Below are 18,654 nucleotides of genomic sequence, written 5' to 3'. Positions count from 1 at the left end.
ATTAAGACCTCGAGATTACACAATGCTAGTCACATGTACTGAAAACTTGCCTGATCCCTCCCACTTCCGGTTCCTTTCTGCATGAAAGCCATTATCTGTTTACAATCCTGTGCTCTCCAAACGGAACTCTGTAGGAGGCATCTGCTCTCGTTGCCCGTATGTCAAATTCCTGAGCTCAGTTCGTCCGCCGGACTGAGAGTCAGAGCAACGTGGGAAACAGAGGCAGGGATTGTTCAGGCACCGGTTAGCACCACCATGACATCCAGGAAATGTCCCAATGGCTATTTCGAGCTATTTTTTATATTTGTTTATAACTTCACAGGCTGTGTGTGGTGGAAGAAACTGAAAGATTGTGCTCTGGAAATGTGAAGAAAAACATAAAAAAGTGAAGGTAGTCTCTTCCATAAAAGAGGTAAATGAGTGTGTGCGAACAGTCTGTTATCTGTGCTATTTCTTCAGTGCGGTGGGTAGGGTACCGGTGGGACTCTCTCACTCGGTTTCCCAGGAGAAGAGCAGAAAGGGGGCAAGTCCTTATCGGCATGGAGAAAGTGTCATCATAGCATTTCTGCTCTGACCCTGCTGACTTGCCGATTCCTTAACATGAGATCATTCTGGACAGCTGACCTCAATATCACTGTGCTGTGCTCTGCCAGCTCGCTACACATCCACAAAGGTTTCTCCTCCACACATAACAGCAAATAGTGACCACACCACTGCCCACACCCCCATTCAGCCCAGACGTATTTAAAACACTCCCTTTAAGCTCTGAGAAGCTACAGTAGAACCACAGGCAACAATGATTATGTTCCGAATGGAATACTTGTAAACTGCTTACTGGGCTACTGTATACTGCAGACTAGTTTTTAAAAAGAATGTAAAACTGAAAAACATGTGTGACAGAAGTAGAAGTTCCCATTTTTAAATAAAAATGTAAAGAAAATAAGGTTTAATTTGTCAACAAATTAGTTGATGCATAAAAGATCATGAAATAACAACAAATAATTTTTGAGCATTAACTAAACTTGGTTAATAATAATTTATATATATATATATATATATATATATATATATATATATATATATATATATATATATATATATATATATATATATATATATATAATTTTTAGGCCTGGCTTTTTAGCTTGCAGAAGGATTTGTTGAAAGTGAATGAGACAATGAAAGATGGAAAGAAAGAGAGCAAGACCATGGCAGGTTCAGTCTTTTCAAAATCTTAGGTTAGTTGACATATTGTAAAAAATTTAAATATATGTGAGTTGTTGATTTATATTTATAAATTAACATTAACTTAGATTCATAAATGCTAGTTTCCAAGTAGAACATATATGATTTGAATACATTTACATACTGGGTAAAGAATACATACTGCATAATACAGTAATAAAGTCATATATTTTTATGGAAATACGCAAAGATTATTTTTCCACTCTTCTCCTTTTCTTCCAGCCTTCGTCTGTTTCAAGACTGAAATAAATAAATGAAAGGAAACACATGTTGAGTTGTATTAAACAGATTCCACATATGACATTTATCCTCACCGTGGCTGGTGTGTACATTTCACTATACACACGACCGGCGATGGAGGACATGCACACCATACCTTCTTTCCACAAACAGTGAGTGACCGGAAATGGAGGGAGTGAGAAGAATAAGGCACTGATAAATGATTTGGGGAGGAATTTTAAGTGCTATTTTATCACAAAGTGAGCCTCACTCTGGCGGAGTCTAGCATAAACATGTGTCAGGACTGCATGTAATTACAGAAGAAAAACTTCCTCTTGTACTACGGGCATGAAAAAAAAAAAAAAACTCACAGACTGAAGTATCTGTTACTGTGTGTGTGTGCGCGTGTATGTGTGTTTTATCGCCCCCAAACCTGCTACACATACTTTAAAGATGAAAAAGCACAAAACAGCCATGTTGACACCTACTTCGATGAAATCCTAGTAACCAACTGTTAATAAACTGGAAACGTGTAATCAGAGCTGTCACATGAATGGCATGCAATGTGAAGAATGGACAAAATCTGGTTTCCAGAATATCAGGTCATGAGTGTGGGTTTAAGTAAACAATGAACGATTTATGCTCTGAAAATTGTGTAAGACTTTCACAGAATGCCTGTCGAAGATCTCCAATGGTGTACGCAACAATCCCACAGTCCTCGATGATGTCCAGATTTGTTTTGCTATAGTCAGTCAATGTAGTTTCTAAAAAGAGGGCCAAACTGGGGCCCGTTTTCCATGCTAACCCTCATGTTTCTCAGAGCTGCTATAATTAGCCATTTTTTTTCCTCGCTGCATGTCCAAACGATATTTACATATACAAATCCCATTTGGCTGCCGAGAGACCATTCAAGCAAAACCAGCTAGCAGGGTTTGCTTGAAATGACTTAAACAGGATGAATATGTATCCGATGCAGATAATGAAAACATTGGGATGGTTTGAATGTGTTTGCATTGTGTTTTGATTGAAAATGAAGCACTCAGCACAAACTATGTATTATAGTTATGCTGTCAAGTCCTTCTGAGGGTTTCGGGGGTCGCTGGAAGCTCTTTAGCTCGGGCAGGTCAGGGCTTGAGGTTAGAAAGAACATTCCAGAACTCTTAGCAAACAGCAAACGCTGGAAGCAAACACCCTCAGAGTTCTCCTCAAGCACTGCCAAGTCTCTCTCGCTCTCACTTCCTCTTCTGTCCTGCAGATTACTCAAGCGGTTAAGTGTCGCATGATGTCATAACACTGTCTGACTGGTGGATGTCATTGGGAAAAAAAAGGTGAAAACTTTCAGTTCTCTTGTTATGTTTATTATTGGACACATTTGATATTAAACAGTGGAATCAATGTGAATGAGATTTCCTGAGTAGTTAACACACTTTATTTTCTTCGGTGTTCTCAGGCCTGGCTCATTAGGGCCCATCTTGATTAGTTTGCGGAAGGCTTTGTTGAAGAGCTATTTGTACATCCACTAAGAGTGAATGAGATAATGAAAGGGGGAAAGAGAGAGCGCAAGACTGAAGCGGGTTTGCAGGTTTCAGTTGAGGCCTCGCCCTTGCTCTGCCACAATTGTAAACTTTTCTGTTGATATGCAAAGCAGTGCAGATCATTTGGGTCCCCATGGCAACAGCGCCCCTGCTTTGCACAAATGTAATGATTAATCGCGCCTTTGATAACAATAGCCGGCACCGCTGTTCCAACATAAATGCTGTGAAGAAGACAGTGTGTGACTGCAGGGGGATCCATACACAGACCTACACGCACACCCACTCCCCTGCTGTCCAAAATTCATCCATGTGTGACCACGTGCTCGCTCACGCACGAAAAAGTGTGCTACGATACAAAGCGGGAAACTAGCAATCACTACAAGTTTGGTTTTGTTAGATGCTCTCTTGTAAGCACATAATAGAAAGTAAAAAAAAAATAAAAAAATAATATGTAGAACATAATAGAGCATTGTGATCCTTATGATAGATTGTATATACTGCTCAAAACAATAAAGGGAACACTTGTGTGTTACATTGTGTTGTTAAGTGTTGCCTTTATTTTTTTGAGCAGTATATATATATATATATATATATATATGTGTGTGTGTGTGTGTGTGTGTGTGTGTGTGTGTGTATATATATGTATACAGATACATACACACATTTTCCTTTTTTCATTATTGTATTCATCAGTTTATTAGTCTAAAGCTATTTTGAAATAAATATAATGCAATATTATATTAAGAAATAAATAATTTTAAAAATCATAATTTTAAAGGAAATTGAATTAAGCATTATTTCATTTTATCTTTCACTTTCATAATAGAACCTAGATATATTTAATTCATTTTCATTACTTTTCTAGGCCTTTTATTAATAGGAAACACAGTAAATTAATAATAATAATAATAATAATAATAACAATGATATAATATAATAATTATATTATTAGTGCATGCACACACACACACGCGCGCACAAACACTATTCCATACTTTAGTATTCTAAATCTTTTTTTTTTTTTTTTTTTTAATATAATATATACACACACACACCTTTTTTTCTTAATTTCTTATTGTATTTCTAACAAGTGGTAAATTCAGGTAAACCGGGCCACATTGTAACTGTCATGTCAATGTGAATCTGTGGCCCATTTCAACTGAATTCACCCTACAGATACATGAAGCGTTTGTGTGTATGTGTTCGTACAAGCCAATGCTGTGGCTTGAAAGTCGATGCAGGAACATGGCCAGAGTTTAGGTCTCTGAAACTGTAATTCAATCAGCGCCACTTGGCTTTGATGCAGATTCACTTTGGCAGTTGCGCTTTACCATGAATTTATCATTTTGAAAACAGAGACAATCCAAACAATCATTTCTCTCTCCTCTGCAACCTGTCAGAGAAGGGCGGGTGCAAATCTAATAACTACATTTTATTGGCCGACACCACAGCTTTGCTCCTATACATGGACAGGCTCCACCTTGGCTCATGAAGTGGGCAAATCATCAGGCACGTATCCTTTAGTTGCTACAAGCCAGATGAATATCAAGCACAGGCCTGACAGAAGGCCTCATCCAGGCCACCCTCCTCCCCATCCCAAAGCCACATGCACACACTGCTGAGGGAGAGTCAAGTGTGTGTTATGTCTAGTGTCCAGATGGACAGACGTGGTTTGGAGACATGGCCTCTGAAAGGGGCCGGGCTTGGAACTTTGCCATGCAGGACACTGTTAATGGTGCTGTGAAGAGAAACAATGAATTCATAGAGAGCATGAGGAGGGCTCATGATATATATATATATATATATATATATATTAGGGGTGTAACGATACGCGTATTCGTATTGAACCGTTCGGTACGACGCTTTCGGTTCGGTACGCGGTACGCATTATGTATACCGAACGGTTCGTTGGAGTATTTAATTATATTTGAAAAAAAAAAAAAAAGAGAGAGAGAGAGAAATATAATGATATGCGTTCAACAAGGTAGCCCAATAACCCAAACAACGTAACAGGCAACGCCCCTGACACTCCCGAAGAAGAAAAAAACACCATCTTATATGTTTATGTTAGGCTACTCAGCAGGCGCTCGCTCACTCAGTACGCGCTGAGCTCGTTGCAAAATAGCCAATGCGTTTAACAGACTAGAAATGAGAAGATCCTCCAATAACCAACAGGTCTGGTGTTTGGGTGCACTTTGGATTCCCTTTAAGCTATAATGGTGATGGCAAGAGAGTGGTGGATAAAAAAACAACGGTATGTCGCATCTGCAACATGACAGGGTACACTTATATTTCTGGTCTGTTAAATGCATTCGACATTTTGCAACGAGCCTTCAGCGCGTGCTGAGTGAGCGAGCGCCTTAGGGGCCGTTCACATATCGTGCCTAAAAACGCATGGAAAACGCTAAGCGCGTCTTTCTCCTTTCCAAAGCGCTCGGGCAGAAGCGCTCATGAGGCGTCTGTCTTTGCTAAGCAACAATGACGTGCTCTCTCCATGAGACGCGGAAATTTCAGCGAAGGATAAATGGATTTCCTGCTCTAAAAATCGCTTGCAGTAGCTCTGCTACTAAATTTATTTCAAAATTGCAATCCATATACAACTATGATCAGCTGATCCTTCATCTTGGCTGAGCTCTCAACGTTGTTACGGGAAAGGATGAAGCTGATTGGTTGGTTCTTGTCACATGACCCGCGGTGCGCTTGCGCTTGCGGCATTCTGAAAAGTTGAGATGTTTTTACATTTTGCTGTATCTAAAACGTATCGAACCGAACCGAACCGAACCGTGACATCAGTGTATCGTATCGAACCGAACCGTGAATTTTGTGAACCGTTACACCCCTAATATATATATATATATATATATATATATATATATATATATATATATATATATATATATATAGTGGTGCAACTGTACACAGAAGTCACAGTTCGGTATGGTTCAGGGGTCACAGTTCGATACAATATCAGTACAACGGGAATAAAATATCTGCTGTGCTCAGTATCTTTTCACTGATTTTGAACAGACAGTAGTACAATTTTTTTTTTTTTAAAGTCCACTTGGAAGTGAAAATACTACATATCACATTATGTTAAATATATATAAAATGCAGTACATATATAAATACAAGGAATAAATTCCTTAAGTATATTCGATTTAGTTTACAGATAAACAAGAGAGAAAAAAACAGTGCCACACGTAACATAGCCTATATATATGCTGAGTTTCAGTGTTTTTTTTTTGTTTCGTTTTTTGTTTTTTTGTGATGCTTAACACAGAAAGCAAAGTTAAATGGTAGAAAGCGACACCCTATTTGTATTCTTTATTTTACAAAAGCACAATGTTTTGTTTTCATAGGGACTGTACACAAATATAAGCAGAGCTTTATACAGTGATGCATTATTAATAAGACAATAAGTGTTTAAAGTTGATTCTGCTGGTATAAGGAAACAGTTGAAGTGATCGTGCCGGTGCACCAGCACGCGCACACACACACACACACACACGCACACACAAAAACATGACGGCACAGGTTGTACTTTATCAAAATGAAATACAGTGAACCAAACAGCAGCGCGCGCGCCTCTTTGTCACCATTGGAACTGAAGTACAAAGCCTATGATTTACATAATAAATAATAGTTTAGCATTCAGATACTTTACAATCGCAAATACAGAAATGTTATGGAATATTTGGATTTGTGCCGAATGAGAGAGGTAGGATACACGAACACAAAGCTCCATTTCGCAAACTGTTGAGTGCATAAGCCTTAAACATAAACTCATTTGCCAGTCTGTGAGAGACGCAATCATAGTCAGCACATGGTCTCTGTCTAGTGGGCTTTGTTTTCAAGTGCACATCTTGCGGCATTTGCTGTACTTTTGCCCAGGTGGCCGGTTATCAAACAGCTTTGCATTGCTGTGGGCGCCCCGTTCTGGGGGTGAAATGCCTGTATTTGTTGTAAGGCCTCATGCACCGAACCGAGATGTCCGTACAGTGATGGTTCGGTACGAATAGACGTATCGTCCCACCCTTGATATATATATATATATATATATATATATATATATATATATATATATATATTAAAACAATTGTCAAGCATAATCCATAACAACGTTCCATAAAGTATCACGAAACCAAACGTTTATGCTTTCAGGCATTAAAATGTAGTGATGTTGTGGCCTGACAGGACAACTGGCCTGAACTCGTCTCACACCGGCTGCAGACCACTGGGCCACCATTATTTTTGAGCCCTGCAGATGTTGCCAGGCCCTGGCAGGTCAAACAATCACACACACATTTGCATTTCTGATAGAAGGAATTGGGATTAAGGGCTTGAATGTCTGAGTCTGAATTCACAACACAGAAAGAAAAAGCAGAACCACATGGGGAGAGAGCGAGAGAAAGGACAATGAAAAGAAATACACCTTGAGAAAAGAAAAATAAGAAAAAAAAGTTGAAATTAGGACAGAAAGGAATGTGGACGATAAAAGGAAATGCGAAAGAGAGAGAGAGACAGCTATTGTGATGTAGTGTCTTTTACAGTGGTTTAAAATGTAAAATGTATTTCGGATGGTTCTGGATTCACAAACGTTATGGTTAATGTGATGAGCAACACCTGTGTGAACTACAGGAAAACTGACTTCATACATCTACTAAAGTCCAGTTGATCAAACATAATGTCTGTAAAAAATGTACATTAGATATGGTTATCAAATGTAATAAAATTCATACATTTTATATGTGTATTGAGTGTTTAAATACTTTTTAGGCCACTGCATCTGCGTGTGATAGTTGTCTGGCACAGTGATGGGAGAAAGAGACCCCTGTCCGGGGCAGAGGTTTAGAAGAACTTGTGCTTCCCTCTGCAAGAGAGACAGTGCTGACCAGCTGTGTTCAGTGAAGAACCATGGCCTACACAAACATACACAACCTTTGATCAAACCACCATATCCCAGCCAAACCTTCCCCTCACCAGACACTGTGCATACAAACTGTATGCGTCTAGATATGTGTTTAAGTATGTGTGTGTGTGTGTGTGTGTGTGTGTGTGTGTGTGTGTGTGTTTTGAAGTTGAGTTTGGCATAGCGAAAAGGCAACATAGTGGTGAAACTCGAGAGGGAGTTTAAATAAAGAATGACAAAACAGTAAGAATCTTTCTTGTTCACATTATCTGTCTCCAATGCTAATTATTAGCATGCATGGCTGCAGTACACAGTCATGGGCTATGTTGCAAAAGCTAGCGAGATTCATAGCTGTCTACGGCTTACTTAGACAGCTGCCTACTGTGGCAAAATTGTGCTTACCACATGAAGCATATGAGAAACATATAATTGATTCCAATAGTTCGGTCTTAGCATGTTGGTCTACTAAAAGCAAACAAACAGTCCATACTTTTAGCACTGAATGAAATATAAATATGTACTTAACACCTCGTTTGACTTTGTCATCTACTTTTATCCATTACCGTTCTGAAAATTAAACATGGCATCAATACAAATAAAATACCATAGTTTAGCCATGGTATTTGTATTATACTTTAATAAAACCATGGTTCATTTTTTAAACAAATATCTTAGAAGACAGCATTATGTTGCTGCCTACCTTTCTGGAACAGCTGTCACATCGGCAGTGAGCCTATGATTGATTCCTTACAATGTTGTCTAGATAGGCAGCTCACTAGGTTCTGCAACAGAGTTATAGTGTATCTCTCTGGCCCACAATAGCTGCTTATCAAGGATAACTAAAGAGGCACCACAACTAATTAGTTTAAACTGCAAGAGAAACAAGAACTGAAGGATGAGCTGGTCTGTGAAAGAGCGGGAAAGCAGACCAGAGCAAAGCTTATCCAGTTGATTTATCTTCACCGAGGTCAAACTCCAAACCCTGGGATCTGGCTAGTCTCAAACACCGTCAAAATGCATTTCCTCCACCTCAAAAACATTTCTCGTCAAAATGGAGGTATCGCCTGCCCTCTCGTCTCTCTTGGAAAGCTGCCTGCTCCTGCCTTAATTCCATCAGAGCTAATTGCTACCAGCACCGTTGCCATTTCTGCAAGAGAGGGACATGTTTCAATCAACAAAAACCTGTCCGTTTTAAAGCGTGGTTGATATCAGATTTGCTGTCATGTGTTAACAATGGGAGCAGCACGATAAATTCAGATTCCCAAGCACCTAAAAATAATTAGCCAAATAAAATGTGCTGCCAGGTTTGTGGACTCTGCTCTTTATGGTGAAATATTGTGTTGTTGCATATCTGATTCATTCTAGGCCTCTAAAGCTAATTTCTGAACTGTAACAGTAAGTGTTCTCTAGTTCTCCAGGGATACTTTAGAGTTGAGTATATACCGCCTCTGTCCGCAGGCAGTGCGAGCCACTGACTCTGAAAGTTAATATTTTGCTCTCTTCCACTCATAAATCTGCATGCAATTAAAACAGCTGACCTAAATGCATTCTGAGCATCACTTGTAATTAGTTATAGCATCCTTTGTAGGAGGGCATGTATTAAGAGGTTTCATCAACCCTTTTTGGAAAATCTATCTTCAGAAGGTAGCTAGTTTTAAGGGCTGTTTATACAGGCAGTCCAAGACAACAAATGGAAATCTATTTCATCGGTGACAAAGTTGAGTATTTGCATAAAGTTTAGAGTTCGGCTACATGCAAATGTGATTACCAACAACTACTAGCAACTTGCTGACCTGTCAACTTTATTGGTTTCTAGGCGGTCCAGTCTGGTCTAGATGGTTGATCAGCTGGGTTCCCAGTTGGAGGACCCGTGGACAAGCAGCAAACCAGCTAACATTTTCCAAAAACAAACCTAACTGGTACATCCTGCTTTTTCCCACCGCCCCCAATTGCAACAAGAACTGAGGAACTCAAACTGCCTGGCAATTTTCATCTACATCAAGCCCTGGAGTCAGTTCCACGTAGAAAGGAGAAAGCGCCTGCAAACAGACCCCCCTCAACCTTCAGAAGGAGTGTCAATGAGGGTCTAATAAAGAAAGACAATGGGTAAACAAGTAGGGCAAGTCCACCCCAGCTTGTAGGACCTCCCTTCCTCTCTCTGAGCTGGCACACTCTCAATGGGATCTGCCATAATTAGTCTCACCAATGCTTGTTTAGCATTTGCATATAAATGCTCTCGCTGGCAAGTGCTAAACACACCATCATGAGCCATGCCCATAACAGACGGTGACTACACCTCCGGACCCTCCAGGAGAAGGAAAGGGATCCCAGGGGGCCCAACGCAGACACGAGGCCCCTCTGCGGCTCTCCTCCCCCGTGCTCGTTGCCTTCAACAGGTTGGCACCCATCTGCTGTCAGTGAGGGGCCATGCCTTGGCCTGCTCTCAGTTCCTGTTTCGAAGGAGATTGTGAAAGATGGCAGCCAGGCTTCCTGTTTCTCTACTTATGTCATGAGGGCATTTGGACCCAACAAAATGAGCCCTGACGAAAACAGACAGTGATCTCAGGAAGTTTTAATACGTTTTCTTTCGGCCCGCACACACCATGTGTTGAGAAAGAAAAATAACACAAAACCTCTTCCCTGAAACTGATCTGTGATCACCTCATCTAGCCTTGGGATGGCTGCTATTGTTCTCATTTTGTATAACATGCAACAATTCTTTCCTTTCCATGAGCCTCCCCCATTCTCTCTCTCTCTCTCTCTCTCTCTCTCTCTCTCTCTCTCTTTCAGTTTCCTCCACGTCTCTAGCAGTTGTTATGACAGATCGATTCATAAAAACGGAGAGGAGGAAGGAAGTGATGAAACGAGTGTCTGTGCACCCTCCACCCCTCCATCCCATCCACTGTAAACACAATGAAAGTCACCAACATGAGTTACCCACACCAGAACGGAGATAAGCTAAAGAACACTGAGAAAAACACACACAGCTGGCCCTCACAAGCAGCGACTGTAGCAGCTCTGCCTAAAACTAATTTTATTATATTCTAATCTTATATTCTGCCCAAAACGAATGTAATTTTATTAAAAAATATATACATATATATATATATATATATATATATATATATATATATATATATATATATATATATATATATATATATATATATATTCTTGTACTCTTTCAGAGCTCTCGGTGGAGTTTTCAGTTATTCTTTAAGTATAGCAACTTTTTCTCAGACACTTCTCCTAAAATTCCTCAGGACAGACCGAATTAAACTATTTGTTGTGAGATTAATTTGATGAGAGAAGTTCTTGGTGACATTTTTGGCTTTAATTGCAGACACTGGCATCTTGGAACAGTGTGTGACATTGCTGAGAACTTCTCAGAAATTTTTGAGAAGAAACACCTTTTCTTTCTTTTCTTTCTTTTTTTATTTTCTTTTATTATTTTTTAGAAGGAAACACATCTGAGGACCAGGAAACTTGAGCAGAAAAACTGATCTGGCTCAGTGAAACAACTGAAATGTTACAAATATCTCATTAAAAGTTCTTTTTTTCTATGAGAGGAAGCCAATATTAAACTTAGCAGGCTAAGCAGATATTTTTACATGCAACATGACTCAGTTCCACAAACTGTATGTGATTTGGACTTCTGACAAATGCTGACGCCCTGTCACACGAGTGTCATGTTCCCTGACAGCACGTCTGTCATTACCAGCTTCGGATATTAATATTTATGTGCCACTGAACAAATTAGATTTCAATGTTTATTTCAAGCAACCGCAAGTTATCGCAATCCTTGACTAGTGTCATCCAGTTTACCTTTAAACACAGCCATCGGGTTAAACTACAATGAGAGAAACAGAGGGGGAAGAATGTTATCTCGCTTATGTGTACAGTTACAAACTTGTCACAAAGCACATCTAAAAAAGGGGACAGGAAAAAAAGGAACAAAAGACTGGCACTCGACAAAGTAACTGATCCATAAATGTTTCATGTGAGCGCCAAGCTTGTCTTTCACCTCTGTCTGACCCCCCTACACTCCTCTCTCTTTCTCTCTCCCAGTCTCTTGCTTATTTGCTGTCCGGTTAGTTTAGACAGCTTTAGAGTAAGAGAAAAATACCAGGAAAAATGAGGTGTGAAACAGAGATATGGTTACAAAAACACACATTTATAAAACGTGACTAAGCAAAGCCTAGCGGCACAAACAGCCCAACAGTAAAGATAAAAAAAATAAAAAAAAACATTATGTATTATTACATTATATTTATTTTTAAAAATAATGGAATATATATATATATATATATATATATATATATATATATATTTTTTTTTTTTTTTTTTTTTTTTTTTTTTCGGGGGAATAGCAGGTTATTCATTTTTTCTTCAAGATATTTTTTTTAATTATTTTAGTAATTTTAATAGTTATAGCAATAGTTTGTGTATTTATTTATTATTTTTTTTTTTTTCACAACATACACATATGAACTGTTCAAATGAATTGTGCATTGAGAAAGCAAATAGTCAACGTCATGTTGACTAAAATTTGAATACAGTAGTTGACACAAAAGGTCGGGCTCTGACAGAATGGCAGACAGCATGAGTGACGTCACAGTGCGGGGGTCACCGATCTATTGTGACTGTCTGGCCTTGAGCAATCCCTAGTGGCACGATCACACCCCAAGCCCACTCATCCAGACCCCCAAATTAGAAACAGGGAAAGCACCGGCTTGCATATGTTACAACCTAAGGACTTAAGGATCATTCAATGGAAGCAGGAAGAGAGTCATTCCACACACTGTCGCCCGCTGTCTCCTGTGTGTATCTCTGTATATAGACACATCTCCTTTAATTGATTTCTTATTGCAATAGAAATGCACAAAAGGTATAAAACAAAGGTTTAGAAGTGCAGAGACAGAGGTTGTGTGTGAGCTTGTGCAGGCAACGGACGAGTAGCCAGACGCCCCGTCCTCCGACAGCAATAGTTTACTCAGGCCTGATTTAATTGTGGTCTTATGTAACACTTAATAGAGAGCGCAGTGCACCTGGCAAAAACAAGTTACACCCAAGAGGGGGTGGAGGGGTGTCCAACAGTACCAATTAAACACCTCAGCCAATGAGCTGACCTCTCACAGGACTCCTCGTGCCAATAAACCAATCACACCACACCTCTCATGTCTCATTAAATACCTATGTGATAGGAAGGCGACAAGAAGAGACAGCTTTTTTTCCACCCAACATTTAATTATAACGTCTGGGAGGAAAAGAATTCTGCGAAGTAAACAATCATCATTACTATTGAAAACAACACTACTTATTCTGAGTGCCGAGACACAGACACTGATACATGTGCACTGCTGTCATATTTTTCTTTTATTATAAAAAAAAAAAAAAATGCTGGTAAATACAGCTTGTAAATAAACTGCTTAAATAATGTAAAAGTATTCAATTAAAAGTGTTTTTACTCCGTGATACTGAGCGAAGTAACATTTTGTAAATGTAAAAACATCTATTTACATATGGCAGTGCTTCTTAGAATCATTTTAAATGATTCAAATGAGACTAGGGTTGCATAAATGATGCATTATGTAAAATAAAGCAGAACTGAGTCCTAAATTTATTTCCTCATAGACATATTTGAGTTGGCACCAAAATGGCTGCCATCAGAGGTGGATGTGATCTGTCTACACACTCTACCAGTCACTGGCCTTGATCCACACACACACACACACACACACACACACGTATCAAAAAACTAGCACAGACTATACATGATCGCCTGTGCTGCTAAAACAGGTACAGAAACATCATATCATAAATGCAATGTTAATGGTCATTTACACAGTATACATTACAAAATAAAAAAATACTATAAAACTATAAAAATACTATAAATCTGAGGGTGTGTGGGGGGTATTCCATTACTGGATATATATTTTGGAACAGTTTAGAAGCTATTAAAAATTTTGATTCGGTGGATATTTTGAAAATGAAACTCTGAATACCAAACAATTCTCTCTTCCATCAGGGTTTTCTAAATCAAATAAATGAATAAACAGTCAATACGTAAATCTGAACAAGACAACAGCAAAAATGACACTGGAAACAGATGTAATATATGGTATTCAATTCTGCATGTGTGTGTGTGTGTGCGTGTGTGTGAGAGAGAGAGAAGTGAAAGCCCAAAGGAGAGGTGCTGTTAGAGGGACACGGAGCCCGTGGCACTTAGGGGCCATTTTATTGCTTTGCTGTGGTCAAGTGAGGTGCAGCGAGCTCAATTCCAGCACAACAATGACAAAGAGGGCCGCCGAGACAAAGGGGTATCTCTTTGCCTCTTAACCCCTTCACTGCTATACACACACACTCACACAATATCAAGACCACAAGCACCGCTCACACATGCAGAAAACACTCCATGATACATGGCACAGTTTGTAATAGCCACTCCGTTTCAGACCAGACTAATGGATTCAAGAGTCCGACCGGCCTGACAAGAATGGCTAGGCCTCAACGCCACAAAGACAGAATCGTACGACTCTACTATACCTTTATTTCCTCTCATCCTCGCTCTCTCTGCTCCTCCTCTCCCAGTGCACCATGGGGGACCCGTATGGGCTGCTGCACATTTGCAAATGAATCACGCTTTTTGTTTGAGCTTTTTTTTTCTCCCCCTTTTCCAAACATGGAAAAAGGGAGAGAGGAGGGCGAGCGAGAGAGAGATAGAGAGAGGGGGGCTCCTGCCATCGCTCTTTTCTTTTCTGCTGTCTGTCTTTAATCCTGAGGAGGATAAGCTGTGCCGTACACAGAGAGGAAGTGCCATCGGCCTGTCGGGCTTCACCCGTCCCCATTCCTGCAGCCCTCACACACACACACATGCACGCGTGCTGTCGATCACTCACTCACATGCACGCAAACGGCCCGCATTACTGACAGAGCGTGCAGCACGGCGCTCCGTTGCAAATGACCCAAGCACACTCTACCATTTGTGAGTCAAGAAAAAATGTGCTGCACATTTCATGAAAATCTATTTATGTGTCCAACAACACCACTGCTAAGCAATATGCAGCCTGAGAAGTAAAACATGCAATACAATTATTATTATTATTATTATTATTTTAAATATGGAATAACTTATCAGTCTTAATTTAAGTTTTAAAATTTGCTACAAATATTATTGCATTCAATTGCACTTGCAAAACTCACAACATATACATCAGCTGAAAAACAAGGTAATATATTCTTTATTAATGCAACAGTAATGCAACAAATGCCTGCATTGTGGTATCTAACACAGACACGGAACACTGATACGGAACTCCTCGACTGTTGCGTACACACACACTCAGTTCAGGTCTGTTTTCATGTCATAGTGCTAATGTAGCCGAGGCTAACACTGGCTCGATCACATGCCGTGCTAACCGTAAAATACGCTGGAAAAATGACATCTGCAGACACTCTCAGGGCCTGATCAGCCTGACTGATCAACTCCACCACGTAAGTCTGCTTCTCACACGCAGCACATTCAACAAATCATATTATTATCACATCATAAAAATAACCATTAGAGCAGAGTATATTTTCTAATATTAGAAAAGTGGAACATTCTGTATGTTTTAGTATATAAAATATTGATTATATTCTCAATTTACACACACAAACACGCACATATATTAGGGCTGTCAAATGATTAATTACGATTAATCGCATCCAAAATAAATGTTTTCTGTTTACGTAATATATGAGTGATTACTGTATACTTATGTATACACTATATGTATATATATATATATATATATATATATATATATATATATATATATATATATATAAACATGCACGTGTGTGTATTTACATTTAGGCCTGCATAAAAAATATACACAATGCACACATACATTGTGTCAACAAAAACTTTTATTTTGGATGCGATTAATTGCGATTAATCATTTGACAGCCCTAATATATGTAATCATATAAGAATTTTATATATTTTATTGTGGTGTATATACATTCTTATTCTTATAACTATTGATAATTAATCATTGTAATAATTAATAATAACTTTTAATAATTTTTATTAAAAAAAATTATTTTGGCTATATTTATCAATCATTTGTATTCTCAAAAAATGTTTGCTAAAAACATTTTTAAGTGTATACAGAGGACTTTTCATTTGAAAATGACACTTGTATACACTTGCATGCCTGCATTTACACAAAAATACGTGTGCACGCTTGAGAAAGAGGACATAAAAATTAAAGAGTGAACAAGAGTGAAAGAGAGAGAGAGAGAGAGAGAGAGAGAAGGCAAGGATCAGGTCAAAGTCACAGGCCACAGGACCTCACGCTTTGTTTCTGCGTGGAGAGAAAGGCGACCTGGGCTGCCAGTGTCTGTGTGTCCTCCATGTTTTATGCATTCTGCTTCTTTGTGATGATAAGTGACAGCGCAAAAGGCAGATCGCTGGGCTCCGGGGTGCAACGAAGAGGGGGGGTGTCCATCTCTGTTTTGGAGTTGCCTTTCGAAACTAGCCTCGATTCCAGTGGCCAGCCACACTGTTATTACCCACAGCCTCTGTAACACTGCCGCCTGTGCAGCCACACTACTAGGCTAGAATTTACCCTAACAAACACACACGACATGCATGGGGCCGTACCACTGCAAAAACACCCTGAGATAACATCTGCTTTTGAATCATATTACATATTTATGCAAATATCAGATCCATTTCTTTAGTTAGACTGTTTCACAGTACATAAACAAAAATGGCTCCATTCTGTTGTCTGTATTTATTTTTCAGAAACTAGCTAGTTTGCTTCACACGAGCCTGTGAAATGCAGGCATCGTGCGTCCTCGTGACATTAGCTGTGAATGACAAATGCTGAGGGCTACGTACGTCTGTCTCTCGAAATATTCCCTGACCGAGGGAAAATGTGCAAAAGCAGCTTCTCGCAATAAAAGAGGAATTCCTCTCCCCGTTCCACACACACACACAAACATATATAGATCTATTCAGGGCTGGCCCTGTCTATAAACAGCACAGGATCCACTAGATCCGCTGAAGACTTCTGCTTCTCTCCTTCTGTTTTCTATCACTTGTTTTTTCCTTTCAAAGCAAAAATAAAAACACTTTATTTAGCAGTTTGGATGTGGTAGCTAAATCATTCTGTTATAACATGTATAATGTGCATGAGTGTATCTATGATCCTGAAAACAGCGAGAGAAAAGGGGCTTTGAAAAAATGTATTATTTAATAAATTCAATAAAAAATACGTAGATGAGATGTACACTACACAGGATCATGTGTACACACACATATTTTCTCTATCATAAATCTCCACCGAAATGATTTGGAGACAGTTAACATGATAGCATATTGTGAAACAGCAAGCCACAGACATTTCTGCCAACTTCACTGGGAACAATAAAAGAAAGCAGCAAAAGAGGGGGGGGGGTAGGAAACAAAAAAGAACATGCAGACAGTCAGTGCAACCGTCTGAAACATGAAACCGTGGCTTGAGCTGAGCTTGTGGTAAAATCTGAGTTTACACAGGTATAGCGTACCTAACTATCCCTGAACCCCATCCACACACACACACACTCTCACACCGTCCTCCCCACTAACGCTCAGCCTACCCCTGTCCGTGGTTTAATGATAGCACTGACACATACGCCATTGTCCTCCCCCTCATTATGGGAAGACTGGAAGAACTGGTCCTGACTGCACAGGCTTGCATATTCAAAACCATCAAATGTAATCAGACCCAGTGCTCCTGCTAACCTAATTTACACACACACACACAATCCAAGCCCTACAGCAAATGGAGGTGGCTGGGCTTTCTCTGTGCGCCTCCTCGGCACGACTGGATTAATGGAAAACTCGTGACAGAGATCAGCTCCTCTGTCCACACACACACACACACACACACCACGTTCACCTTCACACTGGACCATCTCCAAAGCAGTGTGTTGTGCTTTTTGTTCTTGCTTTCAACGTTTAAGCAACTTTAAGTATTTTTTTTTATATATCAGTGTATTTAGAATTGTATGCTGATTATAGCTGTGACATTATGACATATTATGAAAAATAAGATAATATAAGACAGTATAAGATAAATATTAAATTTAATGCATAATGCATATTTAATAGTTCAATAGTGATTACAAAATAAATGTGCATGAAATGTTTAAACATTTAATATCATTGTTATTATCATCAAGTATACTCATAGGTGGCCTGTCATTGATGTTGACCCAAAGAGGGCCCTCTTGCACTGAGGACATCACTGAGGCTTTCCCTAAGGGTGCAAGCAAAAGAGAGAGAGAGAGAGAGAGAGAATAGGGAGGGGTAAAGAGAAGAGGAAAGCACAGTCTCCCCCTGCCCTATATCTCCACAATGATTTCCATACGCACTCATACGCCACACAGCGAGCCGTCTCGTCATCGAGCATCTCCATTCATGCACCATACATGACCAGGATGAGTACACTTGGTAATATTTACAATCGTCGTGTAAGAGGAAGTCACCAGAAATCAAGATGCAAACAAAAAAAAGAGAGACAGAGAGAGAGAAAGAGAAAGCAAGCAAATATAGCAAATCTATTGCTGAACCAGCAATTTCAATAAGCGACAGCATTACAAAATTACAATTTAACAACATTCCAAAAATACCAAGAACAACAGAAATAATAACAATTGTAATAATATAGTCATAAATGTGCAATAATTCTAATACAATTAAATATAATT

The 18,654-nt window shown here is 39.2% G+C and overlaps 1 protein-coding gene across 3 annotated transcripts in view; it reads right to left on the bottom strand.

Annotated features, from left to right (window-relative positions):
- LOC113051840 (zinc finger homeobox protein 3-like) overlaps positions 1 to 18,654 on the bottom strand; it is a 154,779-nt gene that overhangs the window by 121,324 nt on the left and 14,801 nt on the right. The window contains exon 1 of one of the 3 annotated variants that reach the window (XM_026215975.1): positions 14,458 to 15,022. The exons of the other annotated variants lie outside the window; for them this stretch is intronic. The gene's annotated coding sequence lies outside the window, so the exon portion shown is untranslated. Of the gene's footprint in view, positions 1 to 14,457; positions 15,023 to 18,654 lie in introns of those variants that run through there. 3 annotated transcript variants of the gene reach the window in all.

The sequence above is a fragment of the Carassius auratus genome, chromosome 32, assembly GCF_003368295.1.
Source record: "Carassius auratus strain Wakin chromosome 32, ASM336829v1, whole genome shotgun sequence".
Taxonomy (NCBI): domain Eukaryota; kingdom Metazoa; phylum Chordata; class Actinopteri; order Cypriniformes; family Cyprinidae; genus Carassius; species Carassius auratus.
Note: the sequence above shows the minus strand (reverse complement) of the source record. Positions and strands in the feature narration are given on the sequence as shown.